The sequence below is a fragment of the Symphalangus syndactylus genome, chromosome 7 (genome assembly GCF_028878055.3).
Source record: "Symphalangus syndactylus isolate Jambi chromosome 7, NHGRI_mSymSyn1-v2.1_pri, whole genome shotgun sequence".
Lineage (NCBI taxonomy): Eukaryota > Metazoa > Chordata > Mammalia > Primates > Hylobatidae > Symphalangus > Symphalangus syndactylus.
The window spans coordinates 89099291-89116260 of NC_072429.2; the positions used below are offsets into that span (position 1 = coordinate 89099291).

At 37.7% G+C, this 16970-nt stretch overlaps 1 long non-coding RNA gene across 1 annotated transcript in view; it reads right to left on the bottom strand.

The window, feature by feature from the left end:
• The window catches only part of LOC129486592 (uncharacterized), a 251912-nt gene that overhangs the window by 174483 nt on the left and 60459 nt on the right, over positions 1-16970 (bottom strand). The gene's annotated exons all lie outside the window — the stretch shown is intronic.

A 16970-nucleotide genomic window follows, 5' to 3' on the forward strand; every position in this document is an offset into this window, starting at 1 on the left:
GCTACTTTGAATACTATCAGCAGGCTCTGGGGCACAGGGGCTCTCCCTGGTTATCTGGTACCTGGCCCTGGGGTGACTGGAGCTCATTGATAGTGACCCAAATTAGAAAAGACCAAGAAGGGAAGTGGTTGGAGTTTTGGATTTAGTCAGCATCTCTAGAAGTAAAACTGACTAGCCTCAAGCCAGGATCTCCAAACTGAGTTAGGACAGTGCTTATAAAAACCGTATTGCACCTATACAACAGATATACATAGAAGTAAACAGAAAAGCCTCAGGCTGTTACAATCAGAGAAGATGTCTCTTAAGAAAGACTGTGAGGCTGTTATTCCACCAGCGTCAGAGTAAATGCAGGTAGGTTTTAACGTACAAGTTCCTTACGGATCAAATAGAGGGTGTAATGTTATTCTCCTGAAACATTGCTGCAAATTCGTAGAGATACAAAGGGCAAAAAAGGGGTTATCAACCGGAATTTCCAAAAATACAATTTTGTACAGTATATAAACAAAAGCACCTTTAATGATTCATTTCATAAGCAATTTCTTTAAAATCTTACCATTGAGTAATTGCAGGAAGAGAAACTGAGGAATCCTCTACAAGTGATATTTAGAAATTTAATACATGGAAACAAGAATTGCAGCATGGACTGGCATGGGAGAAGATCAGTGAGACAGAGGGAAAAAAGTGGATCAATGAACAAAGATAGCAGAAGACACAGTTTCAGACCCAGTTACTAAAACTACCCCATAGTCCCACCTGCTGAGGGGTTTTACCACTCCCATAGGGAGGAGGTCAGGAAGTTTATGACAGAATTCCACCAAATTCATTTGCAATCCCTTGCTTAGACCTTCATTTTGTTGTTGTTTCCTGCATAGCAACTTCATACAATTCTTATCCCAGAGGGTGGTTTGATTATTCTTGACTTTTTATTTTGTTGTAATCATAAGTAATTTTTATTTTGTTAAAGATAAAAGTCTACTCAGAATTTCAGTACCCAGAATAAGAAGATCAATTGATGTGCAATCCCTTAAATTAAGGAAACTGACTTTTGTAGTGAGGGCATTCCTCCTGTTTCCCATGGATCACTCATAGACCCAATGCTCAGTTGTTAGGAATGTACATGGTACCAGTAACTGTGAGAAATACTTGCGTGAAACTAAGATGCAATAGATTCATTCTGCCTTATACTGGTTTCATTACTCTTAACAAAATCTTAAGCTGCTCAAGAATGATCTTCAATTCATCAAGGTCAAAGATAACTTACTTTTTTCAGGCCCTTGGCCATAGGATCGCGGTAAGATACCCAATCCCAAGGGCAGCATGTCTGAAAATGTAGAAAAGCTGATGTAGCTGGTCCCCAACCCAGACCAATTCAGAATATCTGTGGATAAGCATGGGGCTCTGCCTTATGACAAGCTCATCTGGCAAGATATTGCATTTGCAAAGAGAGCTCCTGCCCTCCAGCCTGAAGAAATGTTATGGCTCTTTCTATTGTTTCTGAGCTGTCCCCTCCCAACACAGACTCAGGCTTTTTAGTATAAAGGGAAAACGAAAGAAAGGAGGGGTTCAACTCTGTCACTACCCATTAGTGGCAAGTGTAAGAAGAGTTAAGACTTCGCAGTAATTTACTCAATGACACAGAATATAGTAGCCTGATGGGTAAAAACTTTTACCAAAATATACTCCTGAAATAAGGATCTGTCCAATATGCATTTGTTTCAAAGAGTCTCATGCCTGAACGTTTGTTTTAGATTTGAGTCTTCTTTATCCACATGGTATTTGATTGACTTGAAGTTCTTCTCATCTTTCACTGTGTCACTTTTTCTGGAGGATCACTCACTCACACGTATTAAGTGTGTTCTTTATTCCATCAACATAGTAGTTTTCTTTTCTCAGATTGGATGTGATATAATAGAAAATGAAGTGGGCTAAGGAGACCAAGAATCCAGGCTTGCTTCTGTTCTTGAGTGCCTATGTCCAGTTGATTCAGTGAATTAACCTCAATTCTTTCTACCACTCAGTTTTCCCATACACAAAATAGGGGAATTGGACTTGAAGTACCTTACAACCCTGAAATTTAGCAAGTGAATAAATGTCTAGTAGTCCTTAGAAAGTACAACACTGACTTCCTGAACTTTCCCTTCTGGGTGAGGAAAATTTGGGCAAAAATTCCAAAAATGTGTTTTACATCCCGATGGATGATTAAATCAACCCTGCCTGCATTTCTAGGATGACTCAGTTCCGCCTTACCTCCAATACTGTTTTGTTCTCATGTGCTCCAAAGAAGTCAGTAAACCCAGAATATCAGGTCTCCTAAGCCAAAGACAACCTATAAATGAAGGCCAGAATTACCCCCTTTCTATTCCTGCAGCCAATCCAGGTGAAACCAGAGATTTTGTGTCTGATAGCCCAGCAAATATTAGAATGTCTCCTTGGCTATGAATTCACAAACTAAAAAATACTTAATTTCTGTGGCCTCATCAGCCACACCAGCTAACTGGAGTCCCCTGAGGCTTTCGTCCCCAACCCTTCTCTCTCATTATACAGAAAGAGAAGGCAGGTGAGAAGTGAGAGATGTCACCCTGCAAATATTTAGAATCTCCTGCTTTTAAATTTGGAGGATAGTAGTAAGCAATGTTTAGGACTATTTTACCATAATCTGTGAACCATTTAAAATAGATAACTGAATTATTATTATTATTATTAATTAAATTCATATACCTAGATGCCAGAAAAGCCTCCACAATTTTTCATTTGATACTTATTAGAATTATATGATCTAGATGGAAAGGGCCTCAGGTGGTAGGGTGAGAAGAGCTCAGCCCATGAGTCAGAAGACATGGTCTGCTACTCTTCAATCAACAGCTGGGACGTTGGGCAGGACATAAGTTTTTTGAGCTTCCTCATGAGCAAAGCAAGAGAGTTGACTAGATGACCCCTAAGATCATTCCTGGAGCTGAAGTTCCACGAAACTATGAGATCTACTAGTTTACAAAGGAGGGAACTGAAGCCTAACAGGGTTGATTGAATTGCCTGAGGTCAACACAAAGCTAGACTTCAAGTGTCCTGACCTTTGGCCCATTTTTTTTTTCAATTAATCCAACTAATCCAATTCCATTATTATATAAGAGTCCAGCAAACAAGGGGATTAAGGCTTGAAGAACAATTTATTTCTATATTATATGACTAACTGGTGGTAGGGTAAAGGTAGGAACAGAACTATTTTGCTTTTCAGTCCACAGATGTTGCCTCTAACGAATAGAGGTCAGCATTGACTAGAGAGAAAAAAGCTAATAAGTAGGATAGATGTAAGAAAACAAATGATAGAGGAATGACAAATAAATTAGTTAGGAAAACAAGTGGAAACAATTTTTCTATAATTGGCTAGTGGTCATACAAAGAGTGAATACAGGAGATGGATTAAAAAAGATCAATGTCATTAAACAGCACAGATACTAAACTGAGGTAACTTTTACTTTATTATAAACTCTCCTTTAATCCAATTTCCCATTATAAGCATGCTTGTGAACTTATTCAGTTCGTAGAAATATTAATGCTAGAGATAAGACTAAAATCAATATAATCCCTAAATTGTATTTCAGTGTCTGACGGAGTCTTCAGATAGATGGTACACTACTGCACACCATTATATTCATTACATAAATGGATTTCACAATGATTTATTCTTGGCTCCATCCTCTTACCTGCAAGGCATTTAGATATTGAAATGATACAACTGCTACCTCCAGTTTCTTTCTTTTTTTTTAAGATTTTTATTATTTCTCCAAAGAAAGCATTGTAAGTTTGAATAATAATTAATTCTAGTAGCTCTAGGCATAGCTTAGGATTCCCTCTTCCTGTCTACAGACTCTTCCTATAACTCATTTTCTAACATTTTTGGTGGCTGAAGGAAAAGACAGTTTATGCTTTGGAAGGAGTAAGAGAAAGGTAAAGAAAGAGAAGCAGTAATTATTGCATACATTGCCTATCAGGCAATAAAGTGTGTTTATGTACATTTCTCATTTAATCCTCAGGATATCCCAGTGAGATTGGTGCTATTATTTCTACCTCACAGATGAAGAAAGATGAATTAAGAGGTCAAATCACATAGTCATAAGGTCACATACTTTGTAAGTGACTTGGGAGACCAGAATTAAAGTTCGCATCTTTCTTTAGTTCTCATCCCATTACATTTTTATATTTGGAAGATCTAAAAAGGCTTTGAAATAAAAGGCATCCCTAAAACCAATCACTAATAAAGAAATGTCTCAAATTAAGACTGAAATCAATAAGTATACAAATAATTGCAATTTATTTCAAGCTATGGCCTGATCCACGCACTATATGGCCTTCTATTCAGAGCAAGCTGACTCTGCAGGTGTCTAATAAGCAGACAGTAGTGCAGATGTTGTCTTAGAAATGATTATTTACTTGCTTATAAATAACACTGTAATTTGCATAAATACAGACAGAATAGGCAACTAAGAATCATACCCATATAAAAAGTTTAGTACAGAAGCTAAGGAACTTCCAGCTGTGCCAGCTCAAAACCGGCAGATGTGGTTCACTTTGTAGATTTGTCAAGTAATCATGACAGCATCTTATAAATATATGAACGTGAGCAAAGATCAAGTCAAAAAATCACTCATTTTTTTTCAGATTGTTCCTGTAAAGACAATAGATGCTGTAATGCAGAAATTGAGAGATGGTATCAATAGATATTACGGGAACTCACTAAATTCAAACTGTACAGGAAAAGAATATTTCAGAAGAGTAAAAGACTATTTTGGAATGAATTATAGAGTATTTTTTAAAGAAATGTAATTTTCTTCCTGTTTCCTTCCTGTTTATCCACATTTACAGAAAATGTTTACAGGTAATTTAAGAGACTCATTATCATTTGAAAAATTTTCTGATCCTCTTAGCACCCAACATGCACTAGTATTTTTCAATATATAACCACACATTTCCCAACAGGATTTTTACAAAGTGGAATTAAATAGACCCAATAGTTTCAGGCTTGCTGAAGAGATGAATAAACAACATAGCAAAAGCCCTTTAAATCTCCTAACAAAGGAGACTTTCAAGTATAATGTGTTATTTCCTTTCTAACCACTTATCAATTTTGAATTAATTTAATGACATTGAGATAATGCTTAAATCAGTTAGATTTCAGGCAATAATGCAGAAAAAAATCATAGTCTGTCACTGATCGTGAAACAGCTAATAGAGTAGAGATCTGCAACATTTTTCTGTAAAGGTCCAGATGGAAACTATTTTAGGCTTTGCAGTCCATATTGTCTCTGTTGTAGTCAATACATAAACTAATATGGCCATGTTCTAATAAAACTTTATTAAAACAGACAGTGGGTGGATTTGGGCAGTAGGCCATAGTTTGCTCATCTCTGTTATTGAGTATAAGTCTCACAATGACTTTTTCCTCTTAGAATTAGCAGGCCCTCAGGCACGTTATAATTGAACTTTAAAGCCCTTTGAACAGCAAGAAAATGTAAAGTTAAGGTTTGATCTTGATTAATTAACTACATAAAGGATTAATTCCCTGATCAAATAAATTGTAAGTAAGACCTGAAACTAGCACAGTGCTGTGTTCTTCGGTGAGAAATAGGCACTGCAGGCATCTATTCCAAATTCTAATTTTTTTTGCAAAATGTGCTAATATTGTATAGTTCAAAAGAAAATTTTTACACCCTTTCTTCAAGCAGATGTCAAGATTACTGACATCAATACTAGAAGCTAAATTAGCAATGAATGGTCAAGAAAAATTATCTTCAGAATTAGCCTAGGCAGAATCACACAATGTGTTGAAAACTCTTCCTCCCCAAAGATGAGCATAATTACCATGCCACTGATTCCCTCTCCTAGTACTGAAAGGAAACAAAACATGCTCTCCTCAGTAGCAGGCAAGAGAACATCCCTTACCTTTCTGCCAGATTCATATTTGCATTTCTATTCAACTAGACTGTGCACTGCTTGGGGAAAGGAGCACAGATACCCAGGCCACATTGATGATCAGTATATATTTATTTTATGAATAAATAAAGCCTGAATAATAATTTTCAACACATGACGAGGAAAACACAGGTGGATCATAAGGCTGCTGTCTGGAAGTCCATAGCTGAATCGTTCTGTCACAGCACTTCCCCTATTTCTGGCAGTTAATCACCGAATAGAATAGCATCAAGACACTTTAAATTCAATCAAATGCTTATAAATCACCTACCATGTGTCAGTCACAGTGCAAATGCTATGAATACAAGGAAAGGTGAATTTTCTGCTTCCTCCCACAGCATGTAGCCTACATTCATAGGCTTAGTGCCCAAATTAGTCTCATAAGTATTCTAACAAGAACTGCCTAAGATTCATTTTTTAACTGTGATATTTTAATGAAAATGTATTTAGCTATATTTGGTGGTATTAGAAAGCACAAGTGAACAAATGTAATAACTCAGACTTCAAAAAGGAAGAAATACAAAATAAAAACTCATTGACATAAAGGCATTTTCCAAGTGCTCCACATGTGTTTATTAATGCTGTTTTATGAGATCAATTCACAAGTTCAGCTATTCCTAAGTGAATACACATAATAAGCTGTGGCAAAATATTAAACCAGTTTTTGAATATTACAATTTTAACTGTTTTACTTATTGGCACAGAGATTTTATCTGTTTGTTGGTTTTGGGGTTACTAATACTGCATATAAAACAACCCCAAAAACATTGCAGTGGCCACCAACATAAGCTAAGGTCTTATTCACACATCTAGAGATGGGCTGCAATGGTTCCACTTCAGGCTGAAAGTCATGTTTAGGTCGACTTCCTTTGTTTGTCATTGTAGGACCCAGGTCAAAGGGGCAGCAATCCCCTGAGACATTCCCTTCTCATTTTCCCATTCAGAGACAGCAGAGAAAAAGGCCAAGTGAGTCAAATCATACCCATGGATGTCCAGAAAAAGCCCGAGAGAGCCTGTGAAATCACAATCACTCATACTCCAATGCAAGGCATACAGTCAAGTCCAACATCAATGGAACAAGAACATTTTCTTTTTGCATTAGAGAAGAGGAAAAGGAACAGTGAATATTTACTAAACAACAGTTGCAAAGTTAAAAGTGAAGTTCAAAATATAAAAGAAAAATTTTATTTGGAGGTTTCAAAAATACTTTATATATACTAAATCATAAATGTCTAAGATAATCAAAGGCCAAAACTCCAGAGAAAGAGAAAGTGAGTGGTGATATAAGGAGGAAATCAGACAGGCTAATCTGTTCCAGTAGTGGCAGTTTTAATCCCTATGGAATGCAATTTGAGCTTATCACCAGAGGAGAGCAAACAGCGTCTTTTTAAAAATGTCTGCTCCAAAACACAACATTGAGGATAAAAATTTTCTTGGAGTTTTAGTTTTACTTTTTCAGCTTTAGGTTTTTCTTAAAGCTGTGTTGTTGCTTGCAATAAATGTAATTACTGTGTTACTGACTAGTCCTATCCAGAAGGAACAAAGTCTAAAACTGTTACCATAAAAAATAAAACATTTTCTCTTCTGTTGATTTTAATTGGCAAATAAAAATAGAATATATTTATTGTGTACAACATGATGTTTTGAAATACGTACACATTGCGGAATGGCTCAGCTGAGCTAATTAACATATCCATCACCTCACATGCTTACCATTTTTTGTAGTAAGAACACTTAAAATATATTCTCCAGCAATTTTCAAAATATAATACAATGCTATAAACTATAGTCACCATGTTGTACTATACTCTGTGAAATTTTTTTCTGAATAGATTTGGATAAAAATTTAACCAAAATTAAAATAAAGAACAAAAGGCATCATTTCCCAGAATTAAAAAGAAGTATAGAGTTCACTACCCTGAAGTGATGGCTACGCTGTAAGGTAAAGAAAAGAACTTTCTGAGATTAATCACAGCATATTTGTCCATTTCTGAAGAGCAACCCAGACCACTGAGAGCTACTAAATTATGTTACAAATAATCAGTGCTAAGGAATGAACAAAATAAGAGTTGAAAAAAAGTTATCTTATAAATATCCACCAACAGTTTCTAGCAGAAATGTTCCAAGAAACTGAAAAAGCATCCCCAAGCCAAGTCATGTGAGAAATATATGTCTCCTTCCTCTTGGATTAAGAAATCCTATTTTCTAGTTCAGCTCAGCAGGTATGTATTAAGCACTGTTCACTGATTTGGTGAACACTTACTCCATGCTTGCTAGGCACACGCTTTTGCTAAGTGCAGGGAATACAGATAGAAAATGGAAACCTTGATCTTGAAAGCACTCTAGCCAGGTCAACAGCAAACAAATAATCATAACATACTGCGATAAGTGTGATGGGATTCTTTCTTAGTTTTGCTTCCCCCAAGAACCAGACTTAATACAAGGATTTGAGTGAAAATTATTTATTAGGGAGGTGAAGGAAACACCAGTTGGGAAGTAAAAAAAAAAAGTGAGAAAGGAAGGAAAGGCCATCTATAATGGATGCAATATAAAGCAAGGTACTGCTGTGAGCCATTGCTGGAGAACTCAGCGTGACAGTGTGGAACACACACCTCAAAGTCTGGGTGGGCCATAAGCTTCCCAGCATTCTCCACCTGCATATGAGAAGCAGAAAGTGAGCTTCAGAAGGCCTTCAGGCAAAGAGAGGCAGTCACTGGCTGTTGGAAGCTTGGTAGATATGCGCTACTTCCCATCACATGCACACATAAGTCCAAGGGCATGTAGACATCTGCTGCAGAAACATTAGCTTCATAGTCAATCCTGTCAGGAAAATGAGGTGATTACCCTTGAGATCATAAGGTGTGTAAGACTCATGCAGGTTCAGAAAGAAGGAAAATGGTATTTCTGGTAAAAGGACAAGTGTGACGGCATTCCAACCAGAAAATCTGTGGCACTTAGAGAAGTCACAAGTCCTAGCATACAGGAGCATGCAAAGACGAGAGACAGGAGAGAGAACTGCTGAGAATTGAGGCTAGATGAGGAGGCAGGACAAAGAGTCAGCCTTGAACCCCATCTAAAGATCTGGATCCAGCATCATGAGATATTTGCGATGCATAGAAATAGGGATACATTATAAAGGATTATGGCACGATTTAAATAGCGTAAACTTGGTGACAATCAGAACCTCTCTTGACTTTCAGATCTTTTGCTTTGTAATTGAATGGCTTCAGTCAAGGAACTTGAGGCCCCACTCTGGTACTGGGGGCATATCAATGCACAGGAGACAAATGGAAGCCCTGCCTTCATTGGATTTGGGGGTGAGGGGTAATGTATAATTACATAAATAGTAAATAACAATTTCAAATAGAAGTATATTGATGAAAGGGCAGTGGGATAAAGAGTGACTGGGCTATGCAGCTAGACATATCAGGAAAGTCTGGTCTGAACCGGGGACATTGAAGCTAAGAACCACATAATTTTTGCCTCCTCAGGCAAAAAAGCTGAGGAAAAGGCATACTGTGTATACGATATAGAAAATGAGACTATTCTAAAGCAGAGATCTGAAATGTGGCTTAAGATGTGGGCAGGAGGCAGATTACATTACGATAAGGAATTAGGAATTTCATCTAGGGGTAATGGGAAGCCACTGGATGGTTTCAGGCAGTGGAGTGAAATGATAAAATATACAATTTTTAACTTACTCATGCTCCTCTCTGGAGAGTGGATCATAGGCATGCAAGCATGGAAACAGAGAGACCAGAGGGGAGGCTGTTGCAATAGTCTAAGGGAGAAATGAGGGCGGCCTGGGTCCACAGCTGTGGAGAAGGTGAGAAGTGGTTGGAATCCACTATTTTAGAGATTGTCAGGGCTTATTCACAAATGATGAGAAGGATGGTTGTTTGTAAACAATGAGAAGGATGAGGAAAAGAGATGATTTGAAACTACTGAGTGAATGGTGGTTTGATTAACGTTCTGTGTCTTATGTTATCTAAATTTCATGTTATTATTGTGGAAAAAGGACTGCAACATACAAACCCAGACTATAAAAGTCCTCAATAGTCATATTAGCATCACTATTATTATTATTATGTCATGATGCAAAAGTAATTTGATGTATTAAAAATAATTCTAGGCCAACCCTGCCCGTTTTCCAGAATTAAGCATGATTCCTTGTGCCTCATCTCTTGTAACATCCCCTGTCTTACCTGTAATCTCTCATAAACTCTTCCTCCACTTCCCCAGGTGATTATCTCTCATCTACCACTCTGTTACTTAACCTCCTGAACTTTTCTTGGCTTCTCTTTTTCAGATGGCTCTACCCCATCCTCATATCTCTTGACTCATGAACTAAATCTGAGCCTCTGTTTGCTCTTTCTCCACTGATCAGCAACTTAACTCAGGCTGCCTTGACGAAATACCATAGACTGGGTGGTTTAAACAACAGAAATTGATTTCTCACAGTTCTGGAGGCTGCACGTTTGAGATTATGGTGCCAGTGTGGTTGGGTTCTGGTGAGGGCCCTCATGCGGTGAGGTGAGTGAGCTCCTATCTTTCCCTTCTTTGTCATCCTATAAGGGCACTGATCCCATCATGAGGGCCCACCCTCATGACCTCATCTAAACCTAGTTACCTCCCGAAGGCCATATGTCCAAATACTATCACATTGTAGGGCAAGGATTCAATGTATGAATTATACGGGGACAGAAACATTCAGTCCATCACAAAAGGGCATCATGGTAGTGACAACAGCATGAACAGCTGTGAGGGTGAGAAGGAATACTTTATTGTGTGTATCTTTACCATGAGCTGCCATTCTGCTGAACTGATGATAGGAAACTTAAAAGTCATGCAGGAGGTCCCCCAGTCTATGCCACATTTTGTATTTTATGCAGTGTCAAAGAGTTAAGAAGAGGGTCTTTCTGGTTATTGGTCATTTCTCCACATAGGTTTCTTCTGACGTGTCCATGTGAATGTCTCCATAACCCCCTCTTTGTGTTCTTTCCTTCCAGACTTAGGGTGTTGTCAACGAAAAATTACACTGAAAAAACTTAAATAGGCAAGGAAACTTTATTCAAGACTATTGCAATAGGGATCAAGACTATGACAATAGGGGAGAGATGTTGAACTCAACTTTGTTGGAATGAAAAGCAAGACAGCTTTTAAGCATTGGGGTGAGCTGCTGGAAAAGTATCGGAGGACCATTGAGTGGGGAGATTGATGAATGTGATTAGGCCTTTGGTATTTTCTCGCTGGCGCTGGTCTAAGTCAGGCCCCTACCCTCCTACAAAGATGAGGAGATAGGACCCTATCTTTCTTGATGATTATATTTCAAGGGGATGACTCACAGATTCTTGAAAATGACATTCTTTGGGTGCAAAACTGGCAAGAGGCTGAGATATTTATATCTCAAAGGGGCAGAAAAATAACTTGAAATTGCAAGTTTTCTAAGGCAAATGCACTAAGAAAAAAGATGCCGGGGACTTACAGTCAGAAAGAAACCTATCTGAAATATAGTCAGGCTGCAGGGAATACTGAAGGCATCTTGGTCAATGTGGAGGATCTGTTTAAGGTCCTATAAGTCTTGGTCCTGGCAGTATCACCCAGGCACTCTTCTCTGGAGTCTTTCAGCTTCCCGGGAGTTTGCGCCAGGGAAAAGTGTTATGAGTACCCTGCTCCAGTGCTTCAGCCCTCTCTCCATCAACCCTAGGGAGGGAGTCCTCTTTTTCTTTATAGGCAGGGGCATAAGGGTTTGGAGGAGTGGGCTCCTGTCTACTTCCCTTTTCTTCCAAGTCACTCTGCTTCTTTGGGAAATAACTCTATTCTTTTTGTTTGTTTCCTAATTGACCTCAATGGCCCATTACAAGGAAAATCAACCAATGAAAAATGAGTTTCTTTTTCATCAAGGATTGGAAGAAGGAATTTTCAAACCCTCCCAGTAAGTGGAGGGTAAGGAGGAAATTTTACATTTCGACTTTACAATGTAGCAAAAAAAAAAAAAAAAAGAGGAAGGAAAATGAAAAACAGTGCTAAGTTTTCATACTTAAACAATTATGTTCATACTCTGGCACAAAGATAATGTACTTCATGGAATGGTTGTGAGTTTAATGGGAAAATTCATATTTCTAGAAGAAATTCTGACTCTTAAATACTCATTAAACAAGCTCCTTTCTCCCTCCTACACTTTCATTAAGAAATGAAGCATTACCTGTATGTTGGTAAAACACAGAGTGCCTTTTCCAAGATCTTTCTAAACCCTTTCTTTTCTGAATTTCAAACTTTAGCCCACGAATCTTTACAAAATTCTACAGAAATAAAATTGTTGATCAAATTTCAATGTTTAGGACAAAAGAAAAAGTACCACCCTTTAATTTTTCAGTGGAAAGGCCTTGTGGATCAGCCTTATCATTAGCAAGTTCATTTATTACTGCTATGAGGCAGTTGAGCTTGCAGTGTTAATTAACTCTATGAGGGGATATGTATCACTGTTGCCCTAGAAAATAACGGTAGGCACTGTGAGGTACTGTCACCCACTGGTGCTCCACCTAAGCTCATCTTCATGTTCATTGCCCCACTATGACCTAGAAACCACTCTTTTCCTGATTTAGGGCTAAACAGCAGATAATGTGGATGTGAGAATTGTGACTATATATATAAGATATATATGAGATATATAATACATATATATATATTAGTTTCTCACCTTCAGGTAAAGATAAGGGAATCAGGGTACAGAAGCAAGTACTTAGACTTTTAGATTCTACTAGGTCCATAGTAAGCAGCCCATGATGTTATGTCCCTACTCTTCCGATGATACATAGGCGGATTCCAAGCATTCCGAAATTGTTCACTTGCATCTCCTTCCTTTCCTCATTTTGTTTTCATATTTGTCCCCTGCTTGCTGTGAATGTGCATAGATTCTGAGAACTGTGATTCCACTGACTGAAGCTGCTGTTGCCTGGTAGGGTTCAAAGGCAGAAGCAGTGGTGCTGCAACTGCATATTCATTCTGTCACATTCTTCTTGTCTCTACTCCATGTACACAGCTCCATACCACAGAGTCCAAACCCAGACTGCTTATTTTCATTGTTTTGATTCTGGCATCTATTCCTCCTGCCCTGGGGATGATGAATAATTGAAAACTGAACATGATCTTAATTTGGTATGCCTTGGAAGTGGTTTTATATGCTGATTTGGTTTTGTGTTCTCTGAAACATCAAGGACCAGGCTCCAATGTCAGGAATAATTACTATACCCCACATGTGACACACCTCAAAAATGAACAGGGGACACAGATGACTTCCTACATCATTAGGAATAGTTTTAGATATCTTAATAAATGTCAAGAATGATAAAGAGAATTTTATAGCCCTTTTTTGGGAAAATATATCTTTTCTATTTTGGAAATAAATGTTTTCATTTTACAAGGCATTGTAGAAAATTATGTCCAAAACTCTATGCTCCTTGTATCATTCAATTGCTTTCCCTAGATAATCAGTCAGGGTAGAACCTTCATTAATAGGAATACCAAAGATGCTCACACTTCTCTGCTACTGTATTAAAGAATGCACCTGAAACTGGAGGTCATCATGTTAAGTGAAATATGCCAGGCATAGAAAAACAAATATCACATGTTCTCACTTATTTGTGGGACCTAAAAATCAAAACAACTGGACTCATGGAGATGGAGAATAGAAGGATGGTTGCTGACGGATGGGGAGGGTAGCGGGGAGGATGGAGGAGAGGTGGGGTTGGTTAATGGGCACACAAAAAAATAGAAAAAAATGAATAAGACCTAGTATTTGATAGCACAACAAGAGAACTATAGTGAATAATAAATTAATTGTACATTTAAAAATAACTAAAAGGATATAATTGGATTGTTTCTAATACCAAGGATAAATGCTTGAGGGGCTGGATACCCAATTTTCCATGACATGATTTTTACACATTGCATTCCTGTACCAAAATATCTCATGTATCCCATAAATACACACACCCACTATGTACCCCCCAAAATCTAAAATTTAAATTTTTTTTAAAAGAATGCAGCTGATATGCACTACTCCCCACTGCCCTACACAAAATTTATATGCTTAAGTTTCTCCAGCACTTCAGAATGTGGCCATATTTAAAGACATGATCTTTACAGATGTAGTTAGGTTAAAATTAAGTCATTAGAGTGAGCCCTAATCCAATATGACTCGTACCTTTATAAAAGGAGGAAATTTGGACAGTCACCTAATGGAGGGAAGATGATGTGAATGTAACAGGGAGAAGACAGCCATCCATAAGCCAAGGAAAGAAGCCTGGAATAGACAGACCATTCCTTTACGGCTTAACATCTTGATCTCAGACTTCAAGTCTTCAGAAATGTGAAAAAATACATTTCTGTTTTTTAAGCCACCCAGTTTCTGATACCATGTTATTGCAGCCCTAGCAAACTAACACAGCACTCTTCTGTCAACCCAAGGCAGGAACACCTAGGCCTAGCTGACTCCATCCTTCCTGTTCACAGCTGATTGGACCAGAGGAGTACACCTAATCTAAGAGAGCAAAACCACTGGCTGTCCAGCAGCCAATAAGAGTTTCTCAAAAATCTGAACCAAAAGGCAAAGCTGAAAAGGAGGACGTTGTCTTTAAGGGCAGAGCACTGTAGTGGGTCTTGCTTCTATGTGGGCCCTTTGTTGGGCTCAGTGGTTGTTCCACTCTTTTGTTTGTTTGTTTGTTTGGATTCCACATAGTCTGTGGCCTTAACATAAGCTTGGGTAAAGAATTTTGAAGAATTCTTACCTCAGAAAATAGAAGTAAGTCAAGAAGGGACCAGATGCAAGCCAAGAGAAAGGTGAAAGGGGGAAGAGAGGAGAAAAATGAGAAAGGGAGAATAAACATGTCACTGTCTTGATTGTGAAGCCAAATTCATCCACTCATTCATTCTATAGAGCCCCTGTGCTAGGCCCTGGGCTAGATGCTGGTAACCCAGTAATAACTAAGACTTAGTCTCCATATCCAAGAAGCTTAAGGTCTAGAAATATTTGGCTTATTGGTTATTTTGAACTTGCCTTACCTCTATCTCCTTTGATTACAATAGATCAGTTAACAATAATTTCTCCCTCATTATGTCCAGCTGTGTCTTTAAATAAATGACTCATTCTTGCCTGTATGTCTGCATATATATATATATATATATATATATGTATATTTTTCTGCTATTCTTATTATTTATTGTAAACTCTATGAGGGAAGCAGTGTCCACATAGTTATGAGAGAAAATAAGTCAGAAAAATTAACTTTCCTTCTCTTTCTTATGTTTAACGATGGCTCTAAAAAAATAAATCCTGGAACCAAGAAAGCATATTATTTTAATATCCCTCTCTCCTTTTGTACCTCTTTCTTATCTCTTACTTCCTCTCTCTCCATGTTCTAAGCCTGTCTGAGAATCACTTCCAGCTTTGATCCCTGATCCATGAAGCACACCATGCTCCAAAATTTTTTATTCCTCCTTCCATCTTCTGCACTTTAGCAGTAAAAACCTCCAATAAATTCAGTGCAAGTGAATTACCTGGTGTCAGGAAAAGTGTAATCAGATGGAACTCAAATGTATGAATGTTTTTGACTAATAATACTTTTACCCTCCCTATAGGTTTTCTGGTCTTTCAAAGAAGATACTCATTAATGTAAATTACTGTCCAACCATTAGAATTACAGGCAATGTAGAAAAATGAGATTTTAAAATTCTAGAGATATGTGTACAATGGACCACCAAAAGAGCAGGAAAATTCCCTATCGGAGTCTATCCCTAGGGTCCACATCCCTAACTGCCTCTTCATTCAGTTTGTCTTCTTCCATTCCTTAGTCAGAGACTCTTTGCAAGATTCTTTGCAAAATCCAGGGTTTTGTGGGATTTATTTTTCTTAAAGGAGGTGAGATGAAGTTACAAGAGAAATGTGGAACAGGAATAGCTGTCTTCTATATAGGTCAACTAACTTAATCATCCTTTTATTCCCTTTTATTTAAGAAGTATGTATTAAGAGTCTACCTTGTTGTCTTTTCCATACTTAGGATACAAGTAACCAGTATGGAAATTGGTTACTTGGGATACAGTATCACAAAGCCTCTGCCTTTGTAATACTCACTTTTGGGAGCAGGCAGGGTTCATAAAGCTACATGATCTGGCCAAGGTTTATCACTGCAGGAGTATGAAGTGCACATCAGGGAAGAGTGGCTCACGGCAGATGAGATAATAAAAACAGTGTTCAAAGCTAAGACATGCATGGTGCTTGCTATGTGCCAGGTGACAGTATGTCCTTTACATACAACTCACATATAATTATTTTGTTCTCAAAAGACTCTAGGAATTAGATACTATTGTTACCATCATCATTCCTGTTTTACAAATGAGGAAACTGAAACACAAAATAATGAGAGCCATAGAGCTGGTTACTGATGAAGTTGGGATGTGGACACAGGCATCTGGCTGCCGAATCTATATGCTTCTCCACCACCCTATTGCTGGCCTGAGATAGTTTTATGTAAGTTGAATTTTAAAATCAGAAACTTTAAATACAATGCCATTAGACTGAAACTAATCTTGTGAAATCCTCTAGGATTCTAACTGGGAAATGTAGACATGCTATACTTTTGTAAAATTATTGCAGTGATATTTATAATTAAAACTGGAAACTAAAAATTGTCCTTTTCTGAACTGTTAGAAAAGCAGATTAATATGTAAAGTGGTAAAGAAAAGCAATTTTTAAAAATTTGTCCAGTTCCGTCACTAACCTACTGCATGTCTAAGGGTTAAATCACATCAACTCTCCAGACTGGAAATTCCTCATATGGTGGGTGATCACATAATTAATTGTCCAAATGGGGACACTTAGCAATGAAGGGGGGCCCTATTAATAATTACACTGGGATGATATTGCCAGACAAACCACAGCAGATTGTTGTTCAACTTATGTATCGAAATGAGGCTACAAGAGCTGATCCCTAAATTCACTTCTA